The following is a 14,355-nucleotide window of genomic DNA, read 5'->3' as shown; positions in this document are numbered from 1 at the left end:
ACAATATAAAAGCATAAAAATAATGCTTAATAAAATGTATAATGAAAAGGAAACAGAAAAAAAAAGATAAGAGCAGAAATGTATGCAGTCTCCACCCCTGGATCCACAAATAAGACTTGATTGTTGTAATTTTGATGTTGTTGGTCAAACTGATGGGGGCAGTCCTGGTCTGTTGGGGTGGGGGAAACCCATGAAACACAAAGTCTGGTGGGTTAATATGCTCAGGCTCACTGGGATTGCCCAGGTGCCTCTCCTGGGGAGGGAAGTTTTACACTGTAAGATAAAATACTTTGGATCACTGGACACTCTGGAAGTCGTTGACACTTTCTAAGACATGACAGCTGCCTCTTACCTGTCATAGTTTATCAGTTATGGGCCATCAGAAGGGATGGACCTTCACGCTTATATCCTGGTACTTTCCTGAGGGAGTTTTCACACCTAAGCCACTTGCATAAGAACAATTAACATGATGAAAAGCACTATCCCACCTTGCAGGAGCTGCCTCTTTGTTTGAGAACAATTCTGCAGTGTGTAGGTCAGCAAATTAGGGCCATTTTAATGTAAATTTCTAAAGAACATCAGAAATACATGCAGGTTGTATCACACATTGGTGAGGTGTAATGGAGTTGGGTACATATTCTACTCCTCATCCTCCAGCAGAGTATTCCAGAACACAATAACATCTAGAACATCCTCTGGAGCAATCTACAATCTTTTTCAATCCTGTACTAAATTCAGTACACTGCAATGCCTGTCAGTCAATTAATAGCACTGAGACTGAGGGCAGCATGGCAGCCAGTTGTTTCATTTCTTAGGGAAATAGACATTTTAATGAACAAATATATGAGAAAGTTACACTTTCTTCCCTCTCCAAACCTTCCCATTTCAATCATTACATTTATATTTTGATCTCACAGAGCCTATTTCCATATACATTGTAAAATGTCCATTGGGAGCTATTCAATGTATGAATAAATAATTCTCTGTATGCTATAATGTAGGTCTCTTAATGGCACCACAAATATACTGATCTCAACCATCTACTTATCAGCATGGTTGTCTACATCAACACACGTAAAAAATTTCAGTGTACAATGGCTGGCAAACCACTCAGGACAGCAAGGGGAAACTTGCAATGAAACATTGTACTAGAATTTGTATAATTGCAAGCTTCTCAAAGAGATGTTTCCCATCTCTGCTTCTCTTTTAAATTTCTGCAGCATGATCAAAGGGTTATGCATCTGAATCCCAGTTTTCCCTTATGCTAGCCAGAGGTTACCATTTTTTTGTGGGGTGGCTGCAGGCTTTCTCATCCTCATGTCCTTTATTCTATTTCCAGCTGCCCTGAACAGTGATCAATAAGTTACCAGTCTGTGTTACAATCAGTTTCCTAACTAATTTCTACACCTACAAAAAAAAAAAAAAAAAAAAAAATTCATATTCTTTTTAAATTTTTTATTACTCAGATCAATATAATCAGAGTTCTGAGTCTGTCTCGTCTCCACTCAGCCCAGGCAGCTGTGGGGACCAGCTGGTTTCTCAGTAATGTTCATGCTAAGAGAGAGTTTTTTCCCCCCACACCAAGTTCTCCTAATGACTTCCTCGGAGATGTCAGGGTGGCCTGGCATCCCTTCGCCACAGCTCGCTCTCTCTGTCCTGCCATATCCGCTTTCTAAAATGATGCCTTCCAATTTTAGGCCCATTTTTTTTCCCCACGAGTAGTGAATGCTCTGTTAATCTTTAGGAATGGTCCTCCCAAGAAGGCTGTAACTTCTACTTTAAGGAAGATTATAGTCTGGGTGAATGAATTTTATGACCACAGTTAGTACTATTTCTAATCTGCCTTTGTTATCTAAGGTTTGGTAGAAGGTCACAGAAGTTTAAATTCTGGACTACCTTGCCAGAAATCATCTGCCTGAGGAGTTTTAAACTTCCCATCCTTTTACAGATCTGACCCTCTATTACTCTGCATGTGTTCTGGGTTTCCAGAAGCCCTCCTATCCATAGCAGAATTTCTGTTAATATTTCGTATACTTGTCAGACTTTATGTAGTTCTTTCATATCCACGTGTTTAGAAAATCTACATTTTTTCATAATTCCCATACAAGACTCAGCCTAACACATGACAACAGAGAAATGTAATTCCAGGCATTAAATCCAATATGTATAGTACTTTTATTATAGAAACTGCATAATTATAAAACCAGCTGAAAAGCATCCATAGTGCTACTATTCAAAATATTCTGGAACAAAATCCCCTTCTCTTCTTCCTCTCTTCTAAAAAATCCTAAAAATTAGCTTGCAAAAAAAAATTTCTTAAAGTGTTAAAGGTATATCCCAGCAAACAGTAAACAAATCATCACACATAAAGTGGGTTTAATTTGTGTTAAAGTACTGTCAAGATTACTTCCACTGACATGAAAGCCAGATTCAGAAATTAGATCTGGAGTGGAGCATATGTTTTTCCTGGAAAAAATGTGCATTTGCAGTCTACACTAAGGAAAGGAGGAAGTAAAGTGAAAACATCTACAAATTAAAAGGAAACTTATTTGAAACAATTATCTTAGATCTGTAGCATCACCACAGTTTCTTAAAATTGAAGTCACAGTGTCAGCTTATTCAATGAATTGTTTCTTTCTTTTACGGTATGTTTAAAATCACTTAGTCTAACAAATTCATAAAAATACTATTTTTTTACAATCTGCTGTTAATATGTCAAAAACATAACAAATATATTCTGTTTTTGTTTGCTGTATTCCCAGATTAAATATAAGGCTATAAAAAGTAAATAGCTCATTTAATGTTCAAATTCTGTTGTTTAAACTTGATGAGATTTGAATTATATTGTAAAGAAACTCATTGGAAATCTTATAATTTCCTAAAAAAAATATATATATAGTACAATTCAATGTCTAATAAAGGTAGAGCACTATTTCAAGTTTAGATTAAATATACTGGGCATCTGAATTCAATTCAGTATTTACATTATTAATATGGATATCCAGAAAAAAACAAGCTATAATTTATGTATATAACTTTAGGTACCAAAGTTTGAAAAATTGCCCAAAAATCTATGATAAAGGATGAAAAAATCTTCAATCAATATGCATAAACTGTGCCTGCCTCTGATAGGTGGCTGTGATAAAATAAAGGCACCAGGTCAAGAGAATATTTTTGTCCTGAGGTGCTCACTATCAAACTGCAAGACCAGTGGATAGTTTGAGGACCAGCAAGACAATTATTTCCATGTCAAGTGCAATTACACTGTACAGATATTGTCATATATGTGGATCTAAGATTATGATTTTGAGATGAAAAGCGACAGTTACCTCTAGAGTAGCACAAGATAGTTCTTTACTGCCTGTCATGGTAAGCACAGGTAAACACAATTCAAAAAATTACTCTTTCAAAATCAACTAGAATCAACCTATGAAATAATGTCACAGGAAAAAAAAATCTCATGAACAATTAGACAAAATTTCCTCTGAGATTTATTTAATGAAAAGCAGCAACTATCCTTTGCTTCACAAAAGTGTATGTCACCATACAGGAGAAACCCCCATCTAATTATTCAGCAGAAAATGGGCTCTCTGACATGAAACAGGGAAAACTGTTTCATAAATCAATTTTGCACTAACCTTCTAAACAAAAATGCACCATGCATTTGAGATGCAATTACTCTGCCTTGTACATCACAGAATAAGGTGACTTGCTATTCATTGGAAGTAGAGGGGAGAGTTGCTCTCTGTTCCCTGCACTCTACATAACAATCTATACGATCAGAGAAATTAAAAACATTCACAACAAATACATGGTCCTCAACTCTCATGCACAGATTTGTCTGAAACCCCTCCATGCAGCATTTCTTCACACTGGGGCCAGTGACAAGCTCAGCACCGTCCCACAGCAGCAGCTGCTGGCTGTGCTTGCTTATCTGCCTCCCACTGAGCACACCACATAAATAATTTAGACCCAGCCCTTTCTGTTGTGTATATGGTTAATGGACACTTGCATCTGCTTTCCAGAAGCTTCTGGAGTAAGGAGTATTTAAGTCAGAAGCCCAAATTATTTTTATTTTATCATCTTCTTCAAGCAAGAAAATAATCATAGGGGCAAATCAGTGTATGCTTCTAAAGAAAGAATAGTGCAAACACTACTATTTATATTGTCTTAATACTGCTGCACTATTTGCCCCACTTCCTAAAACTCTGTTAGGGAATTTACAATGAGGTACATAAATGAGAAGGTCTTTTGCCTGGATTTCAGGAAGTAATATGAAAAGACAGCCAGAGATGGGAGCTGGTTAGTCAAGCTGGTTTTAGTTGAGAGACAGTTTATTTTCTTCATAGTAGCTATTAAAAGACAGTGTTTTGTATTTGTGACCAGAACAGTGTTGATAAAAGATTTTTTAGATATTGCTGAGCAGTGCTCACAGAGTCAAGACCTTTCTGCTCCTCACCCCACCATACCAGCGAGGAAGCTGGAGGTGCACAAGGAGTGGGAGGGAACCCAGTCAGGACAGCTGGCCCCAGCTGACCCAAGGAATATCCCACACCATACAATTTCATGCTCAGCACATAAAGGTGGGAGAAGTAGGAGGAAGGTGAGGGGGATATTTGGATTGATGGCATTTGTCTGCTCAAGAATCCATTATGTATGATGGAAACCTGCTTTCCTGGGGTGGCTGAATGCCTGCCCATAGGAAATGGTGAATTAATTCCCTTGTCATGCTTTGCTTGTGAGTGTGTTTTGCTTTACCTATTGAGCTGTCTTTAGCTCAACCTGTGAGTTTTCTCACTTTTACCTTTATGATTCTCTCCCTTCATCCCACTGGACAAGTGACTGAGTGGCTGTGTGGGCCTGGGGTTAAATACTGACACAAGCTAATGGTTTACAGCAATCCCAGCCCTCAAATTCCTAGGGTTCTGAAATGCTCCTGCTTCTACACATAGAACATGCTCATTTTCTGTGTGCATACTCTAGTCATCAGTATTGCTTTTGCCCCTTTAGTGTACTTGTTTATTTACATTGAAATTTGCTTGGCTTGCTCACTCCACAGGGATGGTTTGGCTGAGGTTATTTTAAACCTGATTTTCTCTCACAGTACCAAGAGTGCACAAGAGCAAATCCTTGAACCAGCTGTGAACCCAAGTGCAGCAAGTCCAAAGCTGCTTGGGAAGAGGCTGCTTTTTACCAACATCTTGTAGTCAACAGAAGTTAAGTAAGCTGAAAGGAAGTGTTTTCTTGATGAGACAGCTATAAATCAATAAATAAAGGATTAGAAGGATATTCAAAATGAAGGTGTCAACATGGGAACAGACACACAAGTCAGCAGTGAATGAAGGAAGCTGGTGGGTTTACCACAGATGATGCTATTTGCATAATACATCAGTTTATGCTTTCACAAGGATAAACACAAAGATGAAAATTTATTTGCTTAAATCCAAGCTCATTAAATAGTAAATATCAAATTACTAATAGTTAGCTTAGGTAATCTTTGTGGAGGAGGGATTAAATTTACAAAACTGCTTGGCTTTGCCCTGCCAAATCTGACACCAACACACTAAAAATTTCTTCACTTCATTACTAATTCTGGTTTTAAACCCTGAAGCTATGGTTTCTTTACTACAGTGTTGGGGTAAATTCCCCACTAATTTAAAATATACAACTCTGCATATGACTATAATATTCACAAGTTATAATATTAATACTTTAATGCTGAAGATAAATTAATAAATATCATTGCTGGCATGAAATACATGAATTACAAGGGTTGAAATATATGGATTGCAGTCACTTCATCATCTGGTGTCAAAGCAAAAAGCATCATGCCTTTCTTCATAACACATCCCATTCCACTTTTGTCCTTATATATATTATGTCTGCTTTTGTGGCACGTGATATGCATTCAATTAAGTAATAGTACTCCACATGTGGTAAGTGCTCTGCTCTAGCTTTACATCGCAGTACAATGTGCCATGTATTAGCAAACTAGACAATGATCTGATTTACAGTGAGTATGACCCTACATGTGAAAACACTGCTCATAATTTGTGCTTTTTGTATCTATCGCTTAGTCATCTACTGCTCTTACCTGGCTTTAAAAACTGTAGGAATTACACTGTGGAAACAACTTGAAGGTTCACAGCATCCTGCAGGAGATGAGGCATTGTAATGCGCATCCTTGATTCTCTGCAGGATTCAGCAGACAGCAAATCTGTCAGGGCAGAATCTGCAGGGAAACTGCACTTTTCAGCCATCTCTGTTGTATATAACCCACATTATATGATGCAATAAGATATACAATTGTCAGAACAGTCCAGAGTTGTTTCCTCTTCCTTAAGATTACATGTGCAAAGACAAGAAGACTGAAGTAGAGTTTGTATGTTTTGGAGCTGAAATAATATTGTCAACATGAAACACCATAAATTTTAAAACATCAGCTGTCATGGCTGATCTTATACAGGTGCTGAACAGTAAGCATTTGTGCTAAAGTAACACCACATAATATAACAGCTCTGGTAAGAGTTGGTCCATGCTTTTATCTAGATGTAGTAAACAGAAAAAAATAAATAAGCATACAGCATTGTGAACACTCACAAGTAGATACAACTTTATGTAAATGCTTGAAAATGAAACCTTAATAATACTGACTTCAATAAATCAATAAAGAACTTTACAGATCCTGGACAGATGGTATTGTCCTACAACATTTCTTTAGAAAGTACACCGGCACATGAACATCTCCAGATTTTGGGCAATGTGCATTGTGACAGAATCACCAGCCCAGCTGTAATTCAGATTTCCTTCCTTTCCCAACTTCTGTCCACAATGCCTGTCTTAAGGGTTTTATAGGTAGGATAATCTCTCACCCTCTCTGGAAACCTCTCCAGCAGTAAAACCCGCAGAACCACGAGCTACCCTTTGGTACCATGAGAAGAAATAAGCAGCATAGGGTGGGATGATAGATAGGAACTGCTCTGTCCAAGCTTGCTGCAGCCAGAATGGCTGGATCTGGCCATGCCTATATTTCAAATGTAAACTAGTTGGACCAGGTGGGGTGGACTTGTATGGCTGGTACCAAGTAATGCTTTGAGAGGACAAGAGTTTCAATTAAAACAATCAGTAAACCTGTCACTCCATGTTGTGTGTAAATAGCTCCAACTGCCCAGTAAAATGTCGAGAGGAAATGCCCTGACTTTCTTTTCATCAGTGTGGGGTGTCTGACCCAGCCAAGCACATCACTGTGCAGAGTACTCGTCAGCTCAGCCAGCGCTGCTCCGGGTTGATACTCCTTCCAGAAGTGCAGCCAACAGCGCGGTGCAGCCCTCCAAGCTCCCCTCATGCTGCACCTCCCAGCTGGGCCACAGAGACCCTCAGCAGGAAACATTTCAGCTACTGTCAGAAAAACAACTTAAACTTGAAATAATGGGAAGCAGACGACTAAACAGATCATAAGAGGTGACCAGCTTGTGGACAGGTGATACAGCTGAGGGAGATATGTGTAAAACACACACAAACTGTGACAGTGGGTTGCTTTTAGAGGAATTAACATATGTTGCATGTCAAATAATAGACAGGAAACAATGAAGATTATATTGAGGATTTAATTAAAATAAGAATATGTTCTTTAAAAATGTATTCTTATACAATGGCAACCATGCTCCAGTTTAGAAGCTTTCAGCTGCTTTTTAACGTAACTGAATAACAGACTTTCTCTTTTATGTATTAATAACTTGATGGATGCAAACTTAACTTAAAAGTGTTCACATTTTTAGTCATTATTTGGGGGTTATTAGTTGTTTGGTGCAGAGACCAAAAGGTGACAGCTTCCATTACAGGGTTATTACTTGCAGATCAGGCAGAGAAGTGGCTCCAGAAATGCAAACAAAGGGCCACACCTCACACGTCTCTAGGATAGCTGCTGCTGTTCCCTCCCACAGAAATTTCCCATCCCATTCGTACAGTAAATTATTTTATACTACATCAGTAATGCAAAATTACAACCCAAGAAATGTTAGCACCAAAAGAAAATCTCTACTTCTCACTCTTTTAAAATGTTTAACAGTGAATGTAATGCTTGTCAAATTTGCTGGAAGTCCTTTCATACACAGGTGAGGCAGTCTGGCTACAGGACTGGAATAATCCAGGAGTTTGCACACTCACTTTGACCAAGTGTAAGGAATGGCCACAGGATGCAGTTGTTTATCAGGCTAGTCAGGACAAGTGTTTATATTTGCTGCACTGAGCACCTTTACATTGTTTTAGATCAAAGAATTACAAACTTTCTCATCATTTAAGAACTAACTTCTTATTTAAAAGAAAGCAGTGGTTATTTGGCTGCTCTTATAATGGCACCAACGTTGGGACTTAACAGACTGGTTTCTATAACAGGAAAACCAAAGGATGGCAAGTAAGGCCAAGAGGGCCTTACTTCATTTAGTAGAGGCCTGCTTTCATTTAGTCCCTGGAAATTGGTTTCTTCCCAAGAGAGAAGAAAACAGATTAGTATTTGTAGATCCCCTCCAATCCCATTGCAGACAAAGCTGTGTCAGCTGCACAGGTAGCTGGCTCCAGCCCCATCTGCCAGTCCCACTGCTAACCTCCAGCCTGCTGGCAGAAGGGTTTGTGTGGCCATCTCCCCACTATCTCTGGCAGAACCAACCAGTTTAGCCAATACTGATTATTTCAGCTCTCAGGGTTATTTGGCTCATTTATACTGACATGGGTTTGGATGCCATTACAACAGCAAGCCATCAGCAGTGCTGTGGCAGAGCAAAGAGAGGGTTACAGGGAGCTGGGGCTGTCTGGAGGCATCACCTCCTCATCTGGTCCCAGAGCATCTGGAAAGGGTGCACAGACACCAGGTGAGTCTGCTGGGGGAGCCCAGTTCAAACTAATTACTTCACAGGCAATCAAACAACCATCAGCTGATAACCACTTTTGGATATCGTGTATCTGACTGATTCACAAGAGAGACCAAAGCTGAAACTCTCTGTAGGCAATAATCAAAGCTCTGAGCCAGCTAATTCCCTTCTGTTAACACTGCCTACGCGTGCACAAACACATGCACATGCTTTCTCTCTCTTTTCCCTTTGTCTGCCACCTTGAGCTGTGGCTGCAGTTCCGAGACAGGGCAGGGTGAGCACTCTGTATTCTCTGCTACTACCCTGACATGCAGTGAGATCCCCCTCTAGGTATTAAAGCCTGGAACATCACTGATAGTAGCAAAATAAAAAGGTTTGTTATAAATGAATTAGCCAATTTGATTGATGTTATATTTTTATAACTTAGGCAAATCAAAAGCACCTCTATAGTGAAAATGTTATCCCTTGCAACATACAGCATCAGTGAGCATAAGATATATTGGTAGGCTCACTCTTTTAAGATGTAAGCACAGGGGCTCCTGTGTATGTTTGCAAAGCACACCACTTAGCAGAAAAGGATTCTGTTCTGACTGTGTAAAAAGAAACGGGCCATACTTTACTTTCCTTTGGTGTTATGATTTCCAACCCTCATTTTCTATCACTTTCTGGGTAGTAAATTGCTGCTTCTTTAGCAAAGATTCAGATCCACAGTCCTTAGATCAGTTTCAAACTTTCAGCAGTGTATCTAGAAGAAATCTCATAACAAAATTACACAGTGTAGTACCAGTAACAGTAGCATTACTTTCACATGGCCAAAACTTTAAGAATTTTTTTTTTTTTTAAGAAGGATCCAAAATTCAGTCACAAAAGTGCAAAGCAGCCAACAGTTCTTCCAAGAAAAGAGGAAACCTGGGGAATGACTATTGAAAGTCTCAGCTGTGGACAAAATAGGAAAGAAGTACAGAGCTTCAGCACCTGGGAAAAATGCAGGCACTTTCCCAAAGAATTTCACAAGGTAATTTTCAATTTAATTTTCCCCAGTGAAATTAAATTGAAATTTCTACATATGAGGAATCTAGGTTCAGTATCTCAATAGTGGCAAAATCTTGTGTTGATTTTTCCAACTTCAGCTGAAGTTAATCAGAAAGCACACAGACATTGGTTTAAACCTAATAAAATCAGTTTGTATGATGGTTGTCATTGTCTGTGCCAGAAGGGAATACAACAATCCATGAGGTCACCCTCAACTCAGTGTCATTTTATCTGTGCAAGCTTAAATTTACTTACTTTGAGTCTGTGACTCATAAGCATCTTGCTAGAACTTTTCAGGATGAAGGGCAACAGGTTTGATTCTGCTTAATTAAAAGTAACCAGAAGACTTACATTGACCTGTACAGGAATAAGATAGTCCTAAGTTACTAAATCAAACAGGCATTACAACACTTGCAAAAGAGAAAAAAAAAAAGTTAATTTTTCAAGGAAACAGCTAAAATAACAATAAAAATAGACAAAAATTTACCAGTAAGCTTTGTTAAATAGAAAGGATTTCTTTTTTAAATGTGGATGCATCAATTTCCAGCAGCGTTTCCAAAAGCATTTAAGCAACTTGGGAACTTAAGATCATTACATCTTTTTGGAAAATTCTTATTCTAAATGAGATTGATAAAAATCTGTGAAAGTTTGAAGGGATGGACGGACAGATGTCCAAATTGGTTTCTTTTTTGCATTCCTTGCTTGTAGCTTCTCCTTCTGTTAACTGCCTTTTTTGCACCACTATTTTTAGAAATAAAAAAAAAAAAGGAAAAAAGCAGTACTCAAACATGCAGTTCAAAGCTGTGGTGGGCAGCAGAGAAATACTTTAGAGATCAGGTGAAATGAATTCAAGATGAGTGAAAATGGTCTTTGGTTCTGCTCTGCTACCTTTTACTGAAGATTCACTGCAGAGACGTGAATCATCTCCATCCACGCTGTGCTTTGCTTCTTGCAGGCATTTTTCACAGATCCCTCCTGCTTCTTTTGTCTCCCAGTGTCAGACACAGTGATTTACCATTGGTCACTGTGGCATTAAGGGTTTACTACCAGTTAGAACAGGCGTGAAGGAAAAGGAACCTGCTGCAAAATAAATAAATAACATAAAGGCAGACGCTTTGTAATAAGGAATAACAATTAGGTAATAAAGGCAGGGGAAAATGGGAAAGCACAGCTTCTGTTCACTTGGCTTACAGCATAAACCAACATCTTTTACTTTAGATCAACTAAAATCTCTGCTTAAAATAAACTGAGAATACAATTAGATTCAGGCAAGTAGGCTCTTTGTCTTTTTAGAAAGAAATCACCTTCCCAGCCAGAATGAACAATGAAATAGAAATAGGGTAAAAAAATATTTTTTTATAAATGCATTAATAATCAAACAGGTGTAACCGTACAAGACACTAATGGAAACCATTGTTCACAGAAGAAGACAAACATCAACATGATAAAATGCTGGTTTTAGAAGGTGTATGAAACTTCAGCTCTCTTCTCCAAGTTATCCTCTCAAAAAATAAATCAAGGTCATGTATTGAATACAAAAACTGTGATTATATTTAGAAAATTTAAATCACTGTTTTTTAGAGAATTCAAGAAACCTAGGAGTGGTACCTGCAGCCTTAAATTTTATGTCTTCCTTCAGGGTCTGTAAATACTTTTTGTGTTTATGATAAAAGAGATAGCAGAAAAAATGAAGAATATGTAGGAGAAATATGCATATTTTAAAGTTATATATTTTACCTGAAAAGGAGTTTTGTCTTCTTCATTTATATATAATAGTCCAGAGATGCAATATATGTTATTAAATTTTAATGCTAATAGTATGCTAAGAAAAGCATGTACCTTACTATATACATTATAGTACAGAAGCGAACTAAATCACATGTAAAGATCACCCTATTTTTTCCCCAGTATTTATACTTATGTTGAAACTCTTAGATGTGTCTCTGAGGTCTTTTAAACTCTCAAAAAAGACTTCAGCCAAACCCAGATGACACAAGGGCCTGAGCATTAAGTAAAATAAATTTACACAAAATTAAACAAAAAAATTTTCTTAAAAGTAAAAATATAAAAATTAAAAATCCAAACTGAACCATATTTCTGATACTTTTAAAAATTCTGTTGGATAATGAAATTAAAACTACAGACAATACCAGGATCTGTTCCAACAAACATCGTATTAATGGACTTTGTGATAGTGTTTAAAACATTTTCTGATTTTTCAAAGACACATATAAGTACCAAAAGCCAGTGTTCATTTGTCATTAGTAAGATGGCTGTTATTTTCAGGGCAACTCATTGTGCCTGGGATGGTTTTGAAGAATATTTCACAAAAGATATTTCCCAAACTGTCATTCCAAGTAAAGAAATTTTGGATGTATGAAAGCAGCATTGTTTCCTTAGAGCTTTTATCACTCATGGTTTGAGCCCCTGGATTTAGTTTATTCTCTCCCTAAATTAGGTGATGTTGCAGGTTGGCACTGGCTCGCTGCCAGGCACCCATGAAAGCCACTCACTCCCCTCTGCAGCTGGACAGAGGAGAGAAAATTTCACAAAGAGTACATGAGTTGAGATAAGGCCCAGGAGAGAGATCACTCTCCAAATACCATCACAGGCAAAACAGGCTCAACTCTGAGATATAAAACGAATTTATTACTAACAAAATCAAAGCAGGATAATGACGAGTAAAATGAGCCTTTAAAACACCTTCTCCCCATCCTTCCAGCTTTAATTCCTCCTCCTCTGCTGTGCAGGGAGATGGGAATGGGGGTTATGGCCGGTTCATCACTGGTGGCTTCTCCCACTGCTCAGGGAGAGGAGTCCTTCCCCTGCTGTGCCGCGGGGTCCCTCCCACAGGAGACAGATCTCCATGAAATTCTCTGCTCTCTCTCCATGGGTCTCCCACAGGGTCACAGACTCCTCCAGGCATCCACCTGCTCCAGTGTGGGTCTCCTCCATGGGCTGCAGGGGAATCTCAGCTCTGGTGCCTGGAGCACCTCCTGCCCCTCCTTCTGCACTGACCCCGGTGTCTGCAGGGCTGTTCCTCTCACATGTTCTCACTCAGCTCTTTGGCTGGAATTACAACAATTTCTCCTTAAGTATGTTATCACAGAGGCATTATCAACATCTCCCATTGGTCCAGCCTTGTCCAGCAGCACATCTGTCTTTGGAGCCATCAGGGATTGGCTCTGCCAGATGTTGTTGAAGCTTCCAGCAACTTCTCACAGAAGCCACTTCTGTGGCCCCCATGCTACCAAAAACAAGCCATGCAAACCCAATACAGGGGAAAGAGCCCCTTTTCATTATATAATTCCAAGGGATCTCTGAGAAGAAGTGTTGCCAATAATTTTCCTTGCTTTTAGACCAATCCGTGGCATGGGCATGATTCAAGGCACCATCAGCCAGGCAGAAATTTTTGAGGCAGCCTCTCTCTTTCAGAGCATGAGGGACTTCTTCCTTTTTTTCTTTTTTTTTTATCATCATGGAGACAAGCTACTACATGCAGATGCTCTTATGACCAAAAGACAGTCCTGAGAACTTCCATTTTAATAGTACAACCATGGCCAGAGACGCCCATACACCAGAGCCAAGCCTTTCCTTTGAGGCATCCCTCCTGGGAAGAGTTTGTGCTGTTCCTCCCAATAACTGCTCACTTCTTTTTTTCTGTGGATTACAGGAACTACTGCTGAAGGCTACCACTCCAGGTTCTGCTGTGGAGACAGATCTGAGCCTCTTGTTCAGCCATGGAATACATTACTCTTATTTTAGATAATTTTCAAATTATTTCCTAACAGCAGGAAAAGCAGAGGATGGAGACTGCAACACATGGCATGTGTATATCCACTTTGGATCCCCAGGACCCCCTTTGCAAATGAGATCTTGTACTTTATAGAGCTTTGTTTTCCCAGTAGTAAACTATTTAAATGGATAACCACATTTGAGCTACTCCTGGGGAAGAGCCAATTTAAGAAAAATCATCCAGGAATTCACTGCAAATGAGATGCTGCCTCTCCAAAGGCTCTCTTCCTTGCCATCATGGTGACAGTCTTGGGATCAGCTTCTAACAGAGAATACCAGAAACTTGGGAACTTGCCCATTATAACTTATGATTGGAACTATATTGACAAAAAGAGGTCTTCCCTCCAGTTTTGCCCCAGAAAACTCCCCCAAAACAACCTATGTATCTTTCATGGCAAATAGAAAACAGAAATTATATTATAAATATCAAGTACAGCAAGGTGATTAAGGTGCAATTCTTTAGGCAATTAGCTATTGTAAGGGATTCTTATGGATTCTGTATTTCACTTCAGTCACAGAAAGGTGGCTGATGCCCCAAGCCTGTCAGTATTTCAGAGGGCATTTGGACAATGCCCTTAACTACATGTTTAACTGTCAGTCAGCCCTGAAGCCACCAGCTAGTTGGACTAAATGATTTTTGGTAGATCCCTTCCAATGGAAA

This window comes from Onychostruthus taczanowskii, unplaced genomic scaffold (assembly GCF_017590055.1).
Source record: "Onychostruthus taczanowskii isolate IOZ18803 unplaced genomic scaffold, ASM1759005v1 scaffold11, whole genome shotgun sequence".
In the NCBI taxonomy this organism is placed as follows: Eukaryota; Metazoa; Chordata; class Aves; order Passeriformes; family Passeridae; genus Onychostruthus; species Onychostruthus taczanowskii.
The sequence above is the reverse complement of the archived record's forward strand: the minus strand, read 5'-3'. Positions refer to the sequence as shown.